The sequence below is a fragment of the Mauremys reevesii genome, unplaced genomic scaffold (genome assembly GCF_016161935.1).
Source record: "Mauremys reevesii isolate NIE-2019 unplaced genomic scaffold, ASM1616193v1 Contig4, whole genome shotgun sequence".
Taxonomy (NCBI): domain Eukaryota; kingdom Metazoa; phylum Chordata; order Testudines; family Geoemydidae; genus Mauremys; species Mauremys reevesii.
This window is the reverse complement of record NW_024100851.1, coordinates 398,530-417,786: the sequence shown is the minus strand read 5'-3', so window position 1 is coordinate 417,786 and position 19,257 is coordinate 398,530. Positions and strand designations below refer to the sequence as shown.

Genomic DNA, 19,257 nt, shown 5'->3' with positions numbered 1-19,257 from the left:
GGTGGGCCCGGGTTCCCCCAAACCTCCCAACTCCTGATCAGACACAGGAGGAGTTGACCCAGACTGTGGGTTCCACCAGAGGGGAAGATCACTGAGGTGAGCAAATCTGCCAATAAGCGCAGGACCCACCAAGATAGAGGAGGAACTTTGTCGCAGCCTCTAATTGCAGCATTTTTAAACGATCTGCATGTTGCTTGCAGGCTCCTAACACTTGCCACAGCAGCTCCTTTTAACTTCCATTCAACCACCTGTACTTATGCCCAGGGGCGGCTCTACAGTTTTGGCCGCCCCAAGCAGTCATGCGCGGGAGGCGCCCCGGAGCCGCGGGAGCAGCGGACCTCCCGTGGGCATGACTGCAGAGGGACCGCTGGTCCCGCGTGGCCCGGCTGGACCCCCCCGCGGCTGCGGACGGTTCGCGGATCCCGCAGCTCCGCTTGAGCTGCCGCAGTCATGCCTGCGGGAGGTCCAGCCGAGCCGCGGGACGAGCGCTCCCTCCGCAGGCATGACTGCGGCAGGTCCGTCGGCGCACCCTGCCGCCCCCTAGATTTGGCCGCCCTAGGCACCAGCTTGTTTTGCTGGTGCCTAGAGCCGCCCCTGCTTATGCCGATAGGTCGACTTTAGGTCTTTAACTTTGATTGGTAGCTGAGAAGATGGTATATCGGACAGAAACCCGTTCGACAAACCTCTTCATTTCCTTGTTATTTCCTGACTTCTTTATTCATCACCTTTTCCTTATTTCCCAGCAGATTGTCTAGATCTGGGTGCTAGCAGGGGGACCTGACGGGCTCCTTATTTTCTGATTTCTTTCGGAAGCATTGAACTTGCCAGGGCACAGTCAGATTCTGGATGTTCATGGAAATGTAACACCTCAGGCTCAGCTTTAGTTCTGTTTCTCAGCTCTTTTGGAAAATCGATCTTTAGTCTGTCATGTAGCATCCTTGCATTAGGAGATGGCTAATTAATAAGACCATAAACCTTGGCAATCAAATGGAACCTGAAGTCCACAGAAGAGCCCGAAAGGCCCTTGGGGAGTGGAGTGCAAGTTGAGGAAGACTTCCCTGCACAGCTTCTCTCTCAATTCTCGTTTTCCTGTATTGAGTGCAAAAGTCGGGAATCAGCTCAGGGTAGGGTTATACCATGTGTGTGCAGTGGTTAGACAAGGAACTGGACTGGTATGGAGCAAAACTATCTTATGTCTGCCTGATGACTGTACGTTTGAGAAGGAGCAGAAAAGAGCAGTGGGGCTGCGGTATAGCGCTTGCATAGGCTTTCTTTGGCCTGTTTTGCTGTAAGAGTTAACAGTGAGAGATTGTTAGTCACAGGTCAGTGGGTGGGTTTATGCAAATTAGGAGTGTACAGGGAAACCAGCAAGAGGAAGGAGGCTGAAAGACTTCTCTGTCTTTGAACAGAATTGTGTGTTAAGGGCTCTTGCTTTGAATTCTTCCAGTGGAGTCATTTCGGGGAAGTGATCATCACTTCGAGTTACCTAGTTATCAAAGCCTCGTGAATGGTGTTTGGTGCGTGTCTGGGAGCTCCTCGTGCTGAAGTAGAAAGCAGTGGGGGAAGAGCGGCTGCCTAGCATTCGAGACTTTCAGCATTGCTTCTCGGCTCCTTGGAGCTAAGATCAAAAGTGTAGTGTCTGTTCTTATCAGTTTAATATCTGATAGGTCCTTTATTTGAGGACTGTATATTAAATTGATTTTTGAAACAAGGGGATGGAATAGGAGCTTGCTCTGTCCACCCCATGCATTGACCTGGTATTGTAGTGTCTCCAGGACCAGTGCCTCTCTTTCTAGGGAGAATTGTATGGTTAAAAAGCAGAAAAAGTTTCACTTTAAAGATGCTGATTTGAGAAGATTTTTTTAAAGTAGTTGAAAAATCAGGTCTCTTTATCACTTTGGATTTTTCATAACAACATATTGTTAAAATTTCTTGGGAGTGTTTTCTGAGTTTATAGATGTGAGTTTCTTTGTCTTGCTAGAGAATTGTTTTAAAAGCTGGGATTCTTCTGTTTCCTTTGAATCTTTTTAACAATATGAGGGATGAATGCTTTCCGGACTGAGGGTCTGTTTGGGAGATGGTTGGTGGGGGGTGGGGGGGACACAGATTGGTAATATTTGAGGTCACATGTGTATCAATAACTGGATGAGTTACACAGACTTCTCCCCACCCAGCCTACGTTCCATGTATCTTGACTGAGCCTGTCGCCCACCATCCCAGAGCAGAAGCCTGAAGCCTGAGCCCCACCGCACGTGGGAAGGAGGGGAACTCCCGCTGGTTGCCGGCTCCTGCCGTGTTTATGACTCCGGAAGGGGGTAGGGACCAGCCCCTGCAGGCAGCCCAGGGGAAGAGCCGCTGCTTTGCTGCCCCCGACTCCCCCTCAATTACAGCCCGGGAGGCTGTGGCCACAATAAAAGCCCCTGGTGGCCACATTTGAGAAATGCTGGAGCCTCACAGTAAACAAATCCCAGCAGGTTTGTCACTCCCTGTCCCCCACCCTTGGGATTTCCTGCCCTCTCCCACCCAGACCAACCTTCCTGGAAGTTCCCACCCCCTATGTATTTACTGCCCTTTCTCCCCGCCAAGGGAACCCGCCAGCAACTCCCTGATAATCCCTCCCTCAACTGGCTCCACTGCAGCCATTTCCCTTCCCCTGCCCCTGGGAGGACCAAATGAGCTGGAGCAAAACATGGATGTTGCGCTGCAGCCTGTTAGGGCAAAAAGGGCAACTGGGGACATGTCAGAACAGGAAATAATTTCCCAGCACAATTCCCCCCAGGCTCTTTCCCTGCACACGGATATTCCAGCTCATCCTGCATGGGACAGAAACATTCAAATCTAGGGCTGTCAATTAATCGCAGTTAACGTACGCAATTAACTTTAAAAAATCATGATTAATCTGTTTTAATCGCACCGTTAAACAATAGAATACTAATTTAATTTTTTTTGTTTTTCTACATTTTCAAATATATTGATTTCAATTACAACACAGAATACGAAGTGTACAGTGCTCACTATATATAGTTTTATTACAAATATTTACACTGTAAAATATAAAGTACTGTAGTGCAATCTCTTTATCATTAAAGTACAACTTGCATATGTAGATTTTTGTTGTTGTTGCATAAGTGCACTCAAAAAGAAAACAATGTAAAACTTTAGAGTCCAGTCAGTCCTACTTCTTGTTCAGCCAATTGCTGAGACAAACAAGTTTGTTTACATTTACTGGAGATAATGCTGCCCGTGTCTTGTATACGTCACCTAAAAGTGAGAACAGGCTCTCTCATGGCACTTTTGCAGCCAGCATTGCAAGGTATTAACGTGCCAGATATGCTAACATCCATATGCCTTCATACTTCAACCACCATTCCAGAGGACATGCTTCCATGCTGATAACGCTCGTTAAGAAAATAATGTGTTAATTTGTGACTGAAGACCTTGATGAAGAACTGTATGTCTTCTGCTCCATGGTTTTATCCACATTCTGCCATATATTTTGTTTTATAGCAGTGGTGGGTGATGACCCAGCACATGTTGTTCACTTTAAGAACACTTTCACTATAAATTTGACAAAAAACGCAAAGAAGGTACAACGGGAGATTTCTAGAGATAGCTACAGTGCTTGAGCCAAGGTTTAAGAATCTGAAGAGCCTTCCAAAATCCAAGAGGGACGAGGTGTGAAACATGTTGTCAGAAGTCCTCAAAGAGCAACACTCTGATGCAGACACTACAGAACCTGAACCACTAGACAGGACAATCAATCTTCAGTGGGTGGCATCTGACTCAGATGAGGAATATGAAGGTACTTTGGATCGTTATGGAGCAGTACCTGTCATCAGCATGGAAGCATGTCCCTGGCCTCTGATTGCTAGAATCTGGGAGGGGAGAACAGGGGCTGGAGCTCTCCATGGCCGCCTGGTCTGGTCACTCCCTCTGAAGCCCATAGCCGGGGCCAGCCTTAGGGGTGGGTGCCACCAGGGAATTGCCCAGGGGCACCATGGTCAAGGGCGGTTCTGTACGGTGGCAGAGACGTGTGCGCTGCTGGTGTAAAGTCAGAAACTGCTCCCGGCTGGCAGGGGAGAGCTGCTTGGGGTGGTGCCCAGATTTCTCCCTGCTCCCTCCCGGCATAGGAGCATGGGGGGAGGGAGGGGAAGAGAAGGGGGAGAGAGCGGTGATGAGCGGCTACTGCTCCCCCCAATGTTCCTCCGTGCCCCCCTAGGGGGCTGTGAGGGGGGAACAAGGAGCGACATCAGGGCTCCCTGCATCCAGGTCACCTTCCCCACCTGGGCTGCATAAGGGGAGGACAGAGGGAGCAAAAACCCTTGGTGAGCTCAGCACACCCAAGCCAGGAAAAGATTAACACCCACACCCAGCCCAGCCAAAGTGGGAGCTTCCCCCACTTCCCGGCCACAGGCCCACGGGGCTCATGGATGGAGGAGTTTGGGGGGCTGTGGGGGCCCCTGAAGGACTAGCTCAGTGTGTGATGAGTGACTGGGGTGTATGTGGGGGCCGGACTGTGGGTTGGGGTGCCCAGGGGGACCCAAGGGAAGGGACTAGGGGGATTAGGGGTAGAGGAGGGTGGGGTTACCAAGGTGCATTGTGGGAATGTGGGATTTAGAGATCCCAGAGTGGATGGGTGGGGGCGGGTTGGAGGGCCCCACAGTGGCTGAAAAGGGGAACCCGGCAGGTTTGGGGGTAGCAGAGATTGGAGATGAGGAAACCCCCACCCTGGGGATGGACTGGGGCAGTGGGGATGGGAAGTGGGGCCCAGCCATGGGGAAATGGGCTGGAGGCAATTAGGGGTGGGGCGCTGGGGGGGGAGAGGAAGGAGGAGGAGGAGGAAGGGGGGGAGAGGGAGGCGGTCGGGGGCAGGGTGGGGGGGGCGAAGGGAAAGGCCGGGCAGAGCGGACAGGGTGGGGGAGGGGACGCTGGGGCGGGGCTGGCGGGAGGGTCACAGCGGGGGAGGTGAAGCCCTTTCACCCGCGCTGCTTCTGCCCGGATTCGAATCCCAACGGCCGCAGCGCGCCGGGGCAGCGAAGCCTCTCGGCGAGGAACCGGGCCTCCCCACGCGCCGAGTCTCTGTCCCGCGCTCTCTCCGCCAATCAGGGAGCGGGGAGGGGCGCGGCGAAGTGAGGAGTTACGGCCCCTCCTCCAATAGAGAGAGAACTACGCTTCCCAGAGTGCACCGGGAGGGGGCGCGTTGCCTGAGCAACCGTCGCGTCACTTCCGCTCTGAGACGAGCCAGGAACTACAACTCCCAGCCTGCCCCGGGGCGCCTCCGTCCTCTCCAGCCCAGGTGAGGGCGGGTCCCTGGGTCAACCTGACACCTCCCGCCCCCCATGCAACGCCTCATCCCCGCCCCGCCCCCCCCGGGGCAGGGTGTGACGCTGCCCCGCGCAGGAACGTGCTGCGCCGCTTCGCCCCTCCCCCCCCCCCCGCACAAAGCGGCTGCTCGGGGCGGGGCCGGGTCTGGCTCTGCCCGGGGGCTGGATCCACGTGTTCCCGGCGCCCCTACGTGTCCCCCCCCGACTCCCGCTGCCCCCAGCCCCTCCCCCTCCCGGGGTGAGCCCGGCTCCAAACACCCGCAGACAGACCCGCCCCAGCCTTCCCGAGTCCCCGCTGTGCCCCCAGAGCCCTTCCCCACCCCAAAGCCCCGCCCCGCTGTGCCCGCCCCAGAGCCCGGCCCCGCCCCTTCCTCCAAAGCCCCGCCCCGCTGTGCCCGCCCCAGAGCCCTGCCCCGCCCCGCCCCTTCCCCAAAGCCCCCGCTGTGCCCGCCCCAGAGCCCGGTCCTGCCCCTTCCTCCAAAGCCCCGCCCCGCTGTGCCCGCCCCCAGAGCCCGGCCCCGCCCCTTCCCCAAAGCCCCGCCCCACTGTGCCCGCCCCAGAGCCCTGCCCTGCCCTGCCCCTTCCCCAAAGCCCCGCCCCTGCTGTGCCCGCCCCCAAAGCCCCGCCCTGACCCTTCCCCCAAAGCCCCGCCCCCCGCTGTGCCCGCCCCCAAAGCCCCGCCTGGTCGCTGCCCACCCCCGTGTGGGGGCACCAGCGCTGGGCCGGGTCTTGACGGGAAATTGTCCAGGCTGGCCCAGGAGAGACGTGTGTGTCCCTGCTGCCCCCTGCTGGTGGGGCTGAGCCCCACTGTGTGTGTGTGTGTGTGTGTGTGCGTCTGTGACACTGTTTGTATCAGTGTGTTGCTGGGCTAACCAGTAGGAAATGGCTTTGCAGGATTTTGTATCCTGCAGCAAGTGACTGACTGACTGACACGCACACGCACACTGACGTACAAAGGGACTCACACAATCCCAAGAACACTCACACACAACACACCCAGAGGGACATGCTAGCTCAACACCCAAAGAGAGAAACAATCACACCCCCAGCCACACTCACAATCACCCCCCCACACCATAATATTTGCAATCGTGCTCACAGACACAACTGCACACAGTTCACTCCCACTGCTCCAAATACAAGGACCGCCTTCCCCACACAGCGTGTGCCGAGGCCTGTGGAACTCACTGCCACTGGACAGCTACCAATGAGAATGATCCCCTCGTGCTGGATCATCTGCTTGGCCCCCTGCCCCCTCTCGGGGTGCGCTGTGCGGCGTGGCTGGGGATTGTGCACTGGCCCAGCACCAGACAATGCAGAACGGACACCACACACCCTGCCCGCCTCACCTGAGCTGCTCTCCAGGAGCATCGGAGCCCAGCACCCCGCACCTTGGCCCTCCTGCCCCACAGGGGGTGAGCTGCAGCCACTGCCATACTCCGCAGAGGGGAGAAGGGTCAGGCCAGCCAGCCGTTGTAAGATGGGGAAATCACCACTGGGATCGACGGTATGGGGGCTGTGACATACGGAGAAACGGTTGTCGCGCCAGCAGAGGGCAGCAGAGCATGCGCACACACACAATTGCAAACATACATCGGGGCGGCTCTAGGCACCAGCAAAACAAGCTGGTGCCTAGGGCGGCAAAATCTAGGGGGCGGCAAAAGGCTGGGGCCCCAGCTCATCCTGCCGCTGCCGGCCCGTCCCCTGCCGCCGGGGGGGGGCGGGGGGGCGGCAGGCTGGGCCGGCTGACCTGCCGCAGTCATGCCTGCAGGAGGTCCACCGGAGCCCCGGGATGACCGTACCTGCCGCAGGCATGACTGCGGAGGGGGCGCTCGTCCCGCGGCTCGGCTGGACCTCCCGCAGGCATGACTGCGGCAGCTCAAGTGGAGCCGCGGGGGGTCCAGCCGAGCCACGCGGGACCAGCGGTCCCTCTGCAGTCATGCCCACGGGAGGTCCGCTGCTCCCGCGGCTCCGGGGCGCCTCCCGCACATGACTGCTTGGGGCGGCCAAAACGGTAGAGCCGCCCCTGACATACATGAACACATGCATGAATCCAGCCACACACACACAATTGCTAATATACACAAACACCTTCACAAATCCAGCCAACACCAACACAAGCCTGGGACCAGGGGAGCAGAGCAGGCTGGGGCCGGGTCACTCCACTTCCTGCAGGAAGTAGCCAGCCCCCCATGTCTCACGATGGCCTGGGACCAGCCCCCTTCCGCTTCCCCCCATGGAGGCCTGGGGCGCCAGCCTGCTCCGCTCCCCTGGCTCCCAAACTTGGAGGGGGGAACCGCCCCACAGCACTCACCGGCGGCGTGGCTGGGAGCCAGGGGAGTGGACCAGGCTGGGGCTGGGTCACTCCACTTACCAGGCAGTGAGTGCAGGGGCGGGGGCCATGGGGAAGAGCCGGGCAGCCCCCCCTGCAGCAGCTCCCCACCCCAGCTCACCTCCACTCCGCCTTCTCCCCTGAGCACGCCGGCGCCGCTCCACGTCTCCCGCCTCCCAGGCTTGTGGTGCCAATCAGCTGTTTAGTGCAGCAAGCCTGGGAGGGGAGGAGAATCAGAGTGGGGGTGGCGTGCTCAGGGGAGAAGACGGAGCAGAGGTGAGCTGGGACAGGGAGCGGTGCCCCTGCACACCCCCACCCCGTTACTTGCTGCAGGCAGCCCTCCCCCCGCACCTCCCAGCCCCCTGCCCCAGCTCACCTCCATTCCCCCTCCCCCCCTGAGTGCGATTTTTGGTGCCCCCAACCACTGGGCAACCTGGGCGGCCGACTAGTTTGCCTAGTGGTTGCACCGGCCCTGGCCACTGCCTGTCAGCAGGATTCCCCCTCCTCCTCCTCAGTGAGACTAAATCTCCCCACCTAGACAGCCGGTCCGTCCGCTGCACCCCAATCCCCCATGCCTGAACCTCCCTGCCAAAGCCCTGCACCTGGCTCCAGAGAATTAAGTCTCACGTGTCGCTGGGAACTCGACTTCTTGTGCCCAGAGAGTCTCAGCCCCCCTCAGTAGCTGACCCGAGAAACACAGTGTCTGCAAAAGCAGCAAAGAGTCATGTGGCACCTTATAGACTAACAGACATATTGGAGCATGAGCTTTCGTGGGTGAATCCCCACTTCGTCGGATGCGTCAGTGTCTGCCTTTTCCAAAGAAGTGCCTGGAGGGCTTTTTCTTTCTGTGTGACCATGTGGCCTAATGGATAAGGCGTCTGACTTCGGATCAGGCGATTGAGGGTTCGAGTCCCTTCGTGGTTGTGCTTGTCCAGTTTTACCTTTGGGCTGAAAGTCCTGCTCCCTTCAGGGCTGGAACCTCTTCTTGGCCGCTCAGGCCAATGCTCTGGCTTCAGCTAGAGCCCCGGGAAGGAGTTGGGGGGTGGGCGTCACAAAGGCTGGGGCATGAGCCCCAGGTGCTTCCAGTCTCGCCTTTGCCCTTCCTGACTTGCCAGAGAAAATGGGCGGCTGCCCGGGCTAGAGTGTGGAGCAGTTTCCCTCTTCCAAGTGTGCGCCTGTCCCTGTGCTGGAGGGGGGTTGCTACATAGCGCCTTGGGAGCCTGGGTGTTTCTCTGCTTCTCGCCAGCTGGGGAAAAGCCTCTTGGGGTAAAATCTCCTGCCCCACTGCCAAAGTGAGCATGGAGAGTGGGAACAGTAAGAGGCCCCACCAGGGGGGCTGGCCCTGCTTTCCTACCATCTTCTGATGTTGGCCACAAAGCATCAGCAGCCTCCCCACATGCTGGTCTGCGGGTGGCCTTCAGTGGGGTTTGGCATGGCAGGGAGCAGCCTGGCTGGGTGTTTTTGTGCCATCTGCAGGCCACACATAGGCATGGTCCTGCCCTTCTCTGGCCCTGACCTCAGTTGTTCTGTGGCTTTTAAGCCTTCCCTTGGAGCTGTCAGCACCAGCCGCCTCTGCTCTAGGTGCCCAGAGGAGGAGAGGTGCTGGGCTCTGTGACGAAGTGGGGGATTTTCTTGGGGTTTTCTGTGTTTTCCAGTGGTTCGCATGCACAGGGAGCGGGACTCAGTGTCCCCGGGTGTTACTGGTTTAACGAGGTGAGGGGAGAGGGAGTTTGTTGTTACAGAGGATCGGAGAGGGACTTGGGACCCCGGCTGATGGCCTGGAGGATGGAGACCCCAGCGACTGGTGACCCAGAGACCCAGCTCAGGAGTCACAGGCGGTTCTGGCCAGTGAGAGGACAATGGGCTGCGGGGAGAGGACCCCGTGACCAACCTGTTCCAGCCAGAGGAGGGCAGAGAGGGGAGGAGGCCCAGGCAACCCTGTTTACCTGGAGAAAAGACAATGGACAGAGCTGGGGCTTGGGGCCCGGGATATCGGAGGCCCAGCTGGGAAGCGGGGGGCTTGGGGCTGGCGAGGGGAAGCAGGCAGAGCCCACCTGGCTGCAGGGGGACTGGGATGTGCTGGGCTGAGGGAGGCCAGGCCTGAGGCCCTGAGAGTTTCCTGTGCTGTGTTCAATGCTCAATAAACCCTCCTGTTTTACGCTGGCTGAGAGTCACTCCGGTCTAGAGAACAGGGGGCATCAACCCCTTCGGGGGTGAGGAGGCCCAGGAGGTCCAGAGCGCGTGGACTCCCTGAGGGGGCCCACGGCGAGAGACAGACGTGCTAAGGCTCAGAGAGGTGCGGCTCCCGGAGGTGGAGGGGCCTGACCCCGAGAGAGAGTGGACCCCCGTGAAGGGCTGTCGCACTGAAAGGGGCACCCCCCATGGACCGCACGGGGCCAAGAGTGGGCAGGATCTGTGAGTCCGTGACAGGCAGTGACATCACAAAGGCCTTTTGCAGGACCTCAGACTATTGGTCAAAGGTGGTGGGGAGGTGGTGACCTCACAGAGAGATGCTGACATCAGCCAGGCAGGACGGGGCGAGGGGCCAGGGAAACCTCAGAGACCCCTGTGGCTTTGCTTCAGCAAGTCTCCTTCTCCAGGTCTCTCTTTGAGGACTGAGAGAGTATTCGGGTTCACGGACGTGAGCGCCAGGAGGAACCTCTTTCGAGTTTTCTCCTTCCCTTTTAGTGATTTTACTAGAAAAGAGATGAACCTGTTTAGAGGGTAAGAGCCTCCTCTAGGGAAGGGGTGTCCTGGGGGTGTCACAGTTCGGATGCCGGTGCTCCCCCATGTAAGGAAGTTCCCGCCACCCTGCTCTGTGTTCGCAGAGCGGGAGAGAGCAGCATCCACGGCAGTGATTTGCTCCTGGCTGCCGCAGCAGAGCAGCAGGCTCAGCTGTGAGAACTTCCCGGAGCGATGAAAGGGGAGGGGCCCATGGCTCTGTAGCAGGAATGCAGGGCAGGCGAGTTCACAGAGGGCGTAGTGGGATACTGGAGGAGGCCAGTTATGGTGATATAATGAACAGCAGCGTCTACACTGACACTCTGTCACTTTAAGTTTGCTGCAAAAAGCTCATCGAAGTGGTTTTATTTGGTCACCAAAACAGGGCAGTTTTGTCACCAGATGTGGCATTGCAGTGCCAACCGAGGGAGCATGGTGTGTTCTTCACACACCTGAGCAATATAATTCTGCTGAAATAACTTTGTAGTGCAGACCTGGCCAAAGATTCACACACACACACAGCTTGCAAGAAAAACCTCACCTGCTGCTCTGCTTTGTGGGGCCCAGGTGGGGATGCAGGGAGTCAGGTGTGAGCAGACACTCTACTTTAGCCACAAGCAGGCACCCTGGTTTAGCTGGTTAAAGTACCTGTTTTGTAAACAGGAGATGCTGGGTTCAACTCCCAGTGGTGCCCTGTTGAGATGCTTTTAGAGCACCTGGTATTAGCTACTGTCAGAAGATAAAATACAGAGCTAGATGGACCTTTGGTCTAGCCCAGTGTGGTTTTTCTTATGGTTTAAATTACACTCACTGGCACTGATAATAGAGTTACTGAAAGTTTGGGAGTTAAGAGCTGATAGGTCAGTGGTCCAAGCCCCTTGCAGGTGACCCCCTCCCTCTGGGACAGGGACAGGTCTGAGCTATCGCACCAAATGCTCATTGTGGCTTCCAGAATCTGTGGGCAGCTCATTTAGTTTACAGCTAGGGTTGAGTCCTTGATTCACACATCAAGGATAACAACCCTTTGTTTCTCCTGCCCCAATAATATGGAGACTGGGAATCCAACACCAGCCACCAGTGATCATTTCGGCAAGCAACCCAACCTATTTCCAACATACCGTAAAATCCACATGCAGACTCATACATGAAACCTTGCAAGAAAATCTTCCTGAGGGGGTCGGCAGCACCGGCTGCTGGAGGGAAGGAGGGGGCCGTGGGTTGGGCTTGAGGACCAGCATGTGGTGGGGGGTCTGTGGGTTGGGATTGAGGGGCACTGGGAATAGGAGGGGGCTGTGGGTTGGGATTGAGGGGCACTGGGAATAGGAGGGGGCTGTGGGTTGGGATTGAGGGGCACTGGGAATAGGAGGGGGCTGTGGGTTGGGACAGAGGAGAAGGGTGAAAAGGAGCAGGCTCTGGTTGGGAGTGAGGAGCAGTGAGCATAGGAGGGACTGAGGGTTGGGTCTGAGGGGCACTGGGAAAAGAGGGGACATGGGTTTGGGCTGAAGAGCATCTTCATTTGGGGATCCAGCAGGAAAGGGGAAGGCAGCAGGTGATTCTAATTCCTTAGGGATATTTTGTGTGTGTGTGTGTGTGTGTGTGTGTGTGTGTGTAAGGAACATGCTCTATGCCCAGAGGCCTTTATTCCTCCAGGCTGCAAGAACAGAGGGGATGTCAAGGAGTTGTTCCTTCAATCCCACCCCACAAAGGCCCTTCTTAGGAAAGGAAAATCCTGAAGAGAAAGAGTAACACCAAAGAAGAATTCAGAAAGTCAGATTTTTACACTCATAGTGAGAAGTTTATCACCTGACCAGGGACTTGAACCCTGGACCCTCAGATTAAAAGTCTGATGCTCTGCCAACTGAGCTAGCCAGGCTCACATAAGAAAAATGCAGGTTGGTGCAGAGGTGAAGCTAGTCAAGAAAAAGCAAGCAGGAAACAATAGGGGAAACCTGCTGCTCTCTCTCTCTCTTCCCAGCCCTGGCCTGGCCTGGTATTAGTGCTGGTTAAAAAGACGGGAAAATATCGGCATCTATCAGATTTTCATAGCTGTACAAGACTGAGGCACAATACAGAGGTGCCCATCTGCAAGTGCCGAATGGTTGGATTGGCTAATGCAGCCTGTAGACGTCCAGGGCACATTGGGATATCGAGACAAGTGTCCATCACCATCATCATTTCGAAGGGATAATGATAATGATGGGAAGGTTCACAATTGACTCAGCAGTTGCATACAAAGGTGCATGTTTGGCAGTTACATTGGGAAATTCTGGCTCCTTCTCAGGCTCAGGTTGGCCACCCCGGTCTAGATGTAGAAGTTACAACATTTAAACTTGAAAGAGGGGCCAATTTCCCCATCATTTCACACCTTTACATCCAAACACGATGACTTTCTGAATGAACCCTCCTCATTCAGCCAGAAGATCTTGGGGTGGATGTAGGAGTCACTGGATAAAATTCTCTGGACTCTGTTCTGAATCAGGTCAGAGCAGAGGTACCTAGTGATCTAGTCTGCCTGTAAAATCTATATATCAACACCAAATATGGTGTGAAATTAATCCTCAGAAACGGCTGTTCCCCACCCAGACCCCAGCAAGGGGCTCTCCAGGGAAGGGGGCTGTTGAGGAAGGAAAGAAGAAAGATGTCCTCTCCCTGGAGGGACTTGGCTCTGCGCTTTGGACAGAAAGGAGGGGAAGCAAATGGTCACACGATGGCAGCAGAACCTAAGAAATGAAACACAACAGGCTTCTGAGCACGTTGCTTCTGAACAGTGAACGAACCTGACTCCCGTATCATGAAAAGCCAGAAGCCGTTTCTTTCTATGCCCAGGAGAAAAGAGTTCCAATCATTCCTGCCTGTTTACTTTTGAATGATTTTACATTATAAAGAAAATTGTAACAAAATTAGTCTGAACTTGAGCTGCCTGTTATTAAAAGCTGGTTCCCCAATTCAGTTCCAACTGCCCTGCTAGAAACACCCCCAGGTCCCTGCTCACCCCAGGAAGAGGAAAAAGAGAAACCCCCACTGGGCCCTTGGCTCCAGGCTGCTGTCCTGGGGTGCGGGTGGGGACTGATTGTTTGCTGCTGAGGACGGAGCCAGTAGAGGCCTCTGGTGCTCTGCTCCTAGCATCTGCCCGGCCCAGGCTGTCCTCTGCCTCAGCTGCTGCTCCCAGCCTGCTCTAGAGTCAAACACGCAGGGCCCCCAGGGGAACAGAGGCTGGGACAGGGCAGCTGCCTGGGCTGGGCTGGGAAGATGCTGGGAGTTCTCGTTCCCTGAGAACTGGCCTGGCTCCCTTCTCAACAGCAAACAAATCAATTCCACGTCCCCTCCCCAGAAAAACCAGCTTGGAGCCAAGGACAGCAGGGGATGATTCCCTGCAGTTCCCACCGAGGCAGGAGAGAATCCAGGGCCTTTATAGCAGACCTTATGGAACTGACGTGGGGAAACCAGCCTTTAATAACAGGCAGTTCCAGTTGAAGCTCAGTGTTTTTAACAATTTTTACAACATTAAATAACCCTTCAATCGTAGTGTCACCACCCATAAAATTGCTTCAGCCTTATAGGTTCCCAAGTACAAAACTAAACATCTCTTCAAACACAAGGGAGTGGAGATCAGTCAGTGTTCAGAGCCATCCCACATAAAAGAACCATGTTGTGGTACATACTGGCCCCATCATGTGGCCATCGCCTTTCCCTCCTCTCTGTTAAAAGTTTTAGTATTTTGCACAGAAACTTTCTTCCCTCAGGAGAGACTTGGGAACCAGGGCTTCCACCCAGACAAACACTTTTAAGAGGAGGCATAACTTGTTAAAAAATGATCTCCCCTCTTCAGTTCAGTGACACCTTGAAATGTTACTTGTCCCGCCAGAGCTGGAGGATTGAAAGCAGCTACATCAAACCCCTGTGTAGCTCGCAGGAATGAACATAAACACTCCCTCTCTGAAGAGATATTTAGTTTTACCCTTGGTAAACTACAAGACTAAAGGGAAAGGCAGTGGTGCCAAATATATAGAGTGAAACATGAAACAATCGTCATAGTTATGCCCATAGTGACTGCAAAATCTTTCTATATACTTCTTAGTATTTTCTCTGGTGTCTAGACATTGACTAGACCTTGACCAAGAAATTTGGCTCTTGATAAAATAATCAACTACCCCTGGTTAATGCAATGGACTAGAAATTGACTGGGGTCTCTCCACGCAGGTTCAAATCCTGCCAGCTACAGATGCATTAGTATATTGTCATTATTGTTGTCTTAGTGCCTGAGCATCCACAGAGCCAAATCTGGACTTGCTCTGAGGCTGTCTACACATAAAATGCTGCTATAGCACTGTGGAGAAGACAGTTGCTACAGTGACAGGAGGGGTTTTCAATCCCTGTAATAGCTATTGTCATAAACAGATAGTTAAAGGTTAAAGTCTGTTTTACCTGTAAAGGGTTAACATGCAGTACCTGGTGACCACCTGACCAAAGGACCAATCAGAGACGAGATAATTTCAAATCTCTGTGGAGGGAAGCCTTTGTCTGTGTTCTTTGTGAGAACTCTTTTTGAATCTAAGAGAGACAGTCATGTCTCCAAGTTCTCCTGGAGTAGTTTCTACTAATTAATAGTGAGTATTAATTAGAAAGGCGAATTAGTCTTATGATTTGATTTCTATATTTGCAATTGGGTGTTTGCTAAAGGAAATGCTTTATTCCTGGTTGCTGATATTGCTTTTGACTGAGAAAGGGGGGAGGGGGAATTCTCTCCAGAGATTGATAAGGTTATACCCTATGAGTGTCCAGCTTGGGCTCATAGAGATTCTGTATTTTCTTTTTGTTCTCTTAATAAATTCTTTTCTTTTCTTTGGACTTGGTTAATTCCTTCCCTTGGGGAAATTCAGGGGAAGGGGAGGGGGAAGTGGGCTGCTTCCCTGTGTGTAGAGATTCAAGGCGTTTGAATCCAGGCACCTCTGTCTCCGGAGCAGGCTGGAGAGAGGGAAGAGGGGGGAGGGGGAAGGTTCCTCCTCTGTGAATTGATCTGTGTTCCCAAGGGGGGAACAGGGGTGTCCCGGCCCACGAAATTGACCGGGTGGTGGCAGCCGAAGGGGAGACCTACCCTAGGATTTTGGGGTGGGGGAAGACATGCTGGTCCTCACTTTGAAACCGGCCAGTTTCAAGTGAGGGTTCAGACCAGGACAGCTATGTTGACAGAACAATCTTTCCTTTCATTTAGCACTAACTAACCATGGCTTAAGTCAGCTTAATTATACTGGTTCTGGGGGTTTTCACACCGTGATAGACGTACTTGTTAGAGGGTTTATCCCAGGGGTCTCAAACTCAAATGACCCCGAGGGCCGCATGAGGACTAGTGCATTGGCCCGAGGGCCGCATCACTGACACGCCCCCTTGCTGCCCCTGGCCACACCCCCAATCCACCCCTTCCATGAGGCCCCGCCTCTGCCCTGTCTCTTCTCCACCTCCTCCCCTAAGCGCGCGGCTCCCCGCTCCTCCCCCCTGCCTCCTGGAAAGTGTTAAGCGCCACCAACAGCTGTTTGGCGGCGGGAAGCGCCTGGAGGTAGGCAGAAAAAAAATGAAGAGTAATATAGTAGTATAGTATTAAAATATAGTATGCTATTAAAAGTTAATTTATTAACTTTTTTATTAACGTCCCGTTGTGGTACCCTTCAGTGGTATTAAGTCTAGCAATTCTTCAGTTATATTCAAATTGCAGTCCACACCTCTAATGAACACTGCACACTGTGCGGTATCTGATACATCTGTACTCTCATCAAGAGCAATTGAAAATACTTCAAAGTCTTTTGCCATTTGAATCAATTGTTTTTGTACATTATCAGCTAAATCCGTTATCCTGCTGGCAACAGTATTTGCAGACAAGCTTATGCCTTCAAAAACTTTCTTCCTATCAGGACATAAAATTTCACTGGCCTTCATAAGACATTCTTTTATGAATAAGCCTTCTGTAAAAGGTCGCGATGATTTAGCTATCATTTCGCTTATCACAAAACTTGCTCTTACTGAATCTTCGCTAGACTTGTTAATCCCTGAAATTTCTTTGCTTGGCAAATGCTGCTTTAAGTTGCTGAACTTTTTCCTCTCGGATTTTTCCGGTGAATGCATCATATTTTTCACGGTGCATCGTGTCATAGTACCGACGCACGTTATACTCCTTGGGAACAGCAATCGTTTGCTGGCAAATAAGGCATTGAATTTTATCTTTTACCTCTGTGAAAAAATATAAATTCTCCCATTTGTCTTGGAAAACTCTCTTTTCTTCCATGAGTGTTCTTTTTTTGGACGAAGTCATTTCCAAGCAGTTTTAATAAATATATACACTCAGTAATGCACCTCACTCAAAGGACAAAACACGCACTTAGATTTACTGCCTAAGGCTCTGGGAGGGAGTTTGGGTGGGGGAGGGGGTCTGGAGTACAGGTCCTGGGCTGGAGTTTGGGTGGGGGAGGGGGTCTGGAGTGCAGGCTCCAGGCTGCGGCAGGGGGTGGGGGTGCAGGCTTGGGGACGGAGTTGGGGGATAGGCGGGGGGGCAGGGGTGAGGGCTGTGGGGCTGAGGCTCAGGACTAGGGCAGAAGGGCAGGGGAAGGGCAGCCTGCTCTGGCCCTAGTGCAGGGGGGCGCTAGGACCCTGCGGCAGCAGGTGATGCCGGAAGCCGGCATAGCCGAGGAGTGGAGTCAGCGTGAGCTCCCGGGCAGGCTCCCGGGCGGTGAGGGGGCAGCAAGTGGGGGCCGGGAGACACTGGGGGGAGGCGCATGGGGGCGGCAGGTGGGGCCAGGGGAGAGACCCGGCCCCAAACATTGGGGAGCAGCGCGCGGGGAGCTTAGGCACAGAAAATAACTCGGGGACGGGGGTGAGGGGAGTTTGGCAGCGACAGGAAGTAACTGGGGGAGCTCCACGGGCCGCAGGGAAGAGCTCTGAGGGCCGCATGTTTGAGACCCCTGGTTTATCCCATCACCCTCCCATTCCCTGGTCCTTCTCGCGTGACCAGAGAGCAGCAATGCACGAAGCTCAAAGGTGCAAACAATTCAATGTTTATTGGGGTAAACTTCCAGCAAGCAATGATTCCAATTTCCTTCCTCAGTGTCCCCCTTCCCAGCTCTGACACCACAGAGCCTTGCCTGTGTCCCTGTTCCCCTTCCCTGTTCCTATCCCCCCCCTTAGCAAAACATAATTCTAATTCCTCTACCCCCATTCCCATTCCCCCCTTACTTCCTGACTGACTGCAGACTATATAGTAAAACTGGAGTTCTGCTTAGCTATACCCTAACCAATCATTTTACTGAAATGTAACTAACCAATCCTAACATAGTGTAACATGATTATCTAACCAATTATAGCCCAGCACCTTAATTGGTTTACACATAACAAATTAATTATACAGCAGACAGAAAGAATCACAGCACCAGACAGAGATTATACAGACAAGGAATAGGAAAACGGGGACTACAGTGATAGAACAACAAAGAAATGAGGATTTCACACCAATTCACATCAGTGAGTTGTTCCCAGACAGGATGCTATCATGGTAGAGGTTGTGGGTGCTGGTTGCTTAACTGTCTGGCCCACAGGGCAGGATTTTGAGGTTCACCATTACTGTCTCAGAATGCCAGCACCCATCTTTTGTTCACTTAAAACGCGAGCAGGGAGATTACAACACCACAGAACTCATGGAGCTCCAGGAAATGTGTAACTTTAGGTCCGGGTGAGTGTGTCTAAAATTCAGCTGTGCTGTAGAAGGTCTCTAGGAGTTGAAAGAGATGTGCCATCTCGACCTCCCTAAAGAGTTAATCAACTATTAATGAAAACTAGGGTTGATAAGTCATGTTTTTCGTAGCAGGAGGATGGTGGACTGGTCTAAAGTGCCACTTTTAAGACTCTTTTTTCCCTATCTCTTGGATGTTCTGGTCTCTGAATAGAGATGTGGTTTCAAATCCCACTCCTGACATGACTATTTAATTCTATCTTTAGAAAATGGCCTCACTTCAATCTCCTGTGCAACAATAGAACCCCATTTGCTTAGCTTTGCTATTCCAGTAGTTGTGAGAGAAGCTCCAAACCAGGGGGAAACAGGGCTTGTTCTCTCGACCCATCAATTTTTGTCTTCCTTCATTCCAAGCCCTTTCCTCAGATACATCCGTATTTCCCACACTATTTTGTTTAATGTTCTTTGCTTTTATGAAACTTTAGAGTCATCATTTAATTGGCACACAACTGTACTTCTGAAGTAAAGTGAAACACAATATTTTTTGGATATTCTTGCAGAGAGTTTTGCTTTCTGACCTGGAATTGAACAGGGGCTGCCCGAGGGGGACAATGCTGCTCCCTTTTCTTGGCTCATCCAAAAAACATAAGTTCTTGGTGCCCTTTGTTTCCCTGTTCTTCAAAGGCAAATCAACTGGTGTAGCAGCTACTGAGAAAGCCTTAGAAAAGGGCCCCAAAATTGACAGCAGCTGGTTTCTATAGTGTAGTGGTTATCACATTTGCCTAACTTGCAAAAGATCCCTGGTTTAAAACCAGGCAGAAACGTTGATACTTTCCTTCCTTTGGTCTTTTATCTCTCCAGGTCCTTTCTTAACTACATCCATAGCATCTATGCTTTCTTCCTCATTTTTTTCCTTTCATGGAGCTTTAAATTGAAAAGGAGAGGGTTAGCCGGCATTTTGAGGGAAGGAACAGACCATCATTTGGGAGACTGCCAGCTCCATAACAAATCTGAGCGTAGAAGAATCCCAACCCATTGTCCTGCATATTTAGCTCCCAGCCAGCAGTTTTTCCCTTGCCTTTTTTTTTTTTTTTGAGCTAACCTTGAGTCCAGGGCGTGCACACTCTCTCCGCCCCACACATCAAATCTGGCCCTGCTGCAAAGTG

At 53.4% G+C, this 19,257-nt stretch overlaps 3 non-coding genes across 3 annotated transcripts; 2 read left to right on the top strand and 1 right to left on the bottom strand.

Moving 5' to 3' along the window:
* Positions 1-1,596: 1,596 nt before the first annotated feature.
* Positions 1,597-1,791, top strand: LOC120393964. The gene has a single exon (XR_005592188.1). It is a non-coding gene; the product is annotated as a U2 spliceosomal RNA (small nuclear RNA).
* A 6,716-nt stretch (positions 1,792-8,507) lies between these two features.
* Positions 8,508-8,580, top strand: TRNAR-UCG. Its single transcript has one exon. It is a non-coding gene; the product is annotated as a tRNA-Arg (tRNA).
* Positions 8,581-12,177: 3,597 nt separating this feature from the next.
* On the bottom strand, positions 12,178-12,250 carry TRNAK-UUU. Its single transcript has one exon. It is a non-coding gene; the product is annotated as a tRNA-Lys (tRNA).
* Between the last annotated feature and the right edge of the window lie 7,007 nt (positions 12,251-19,257).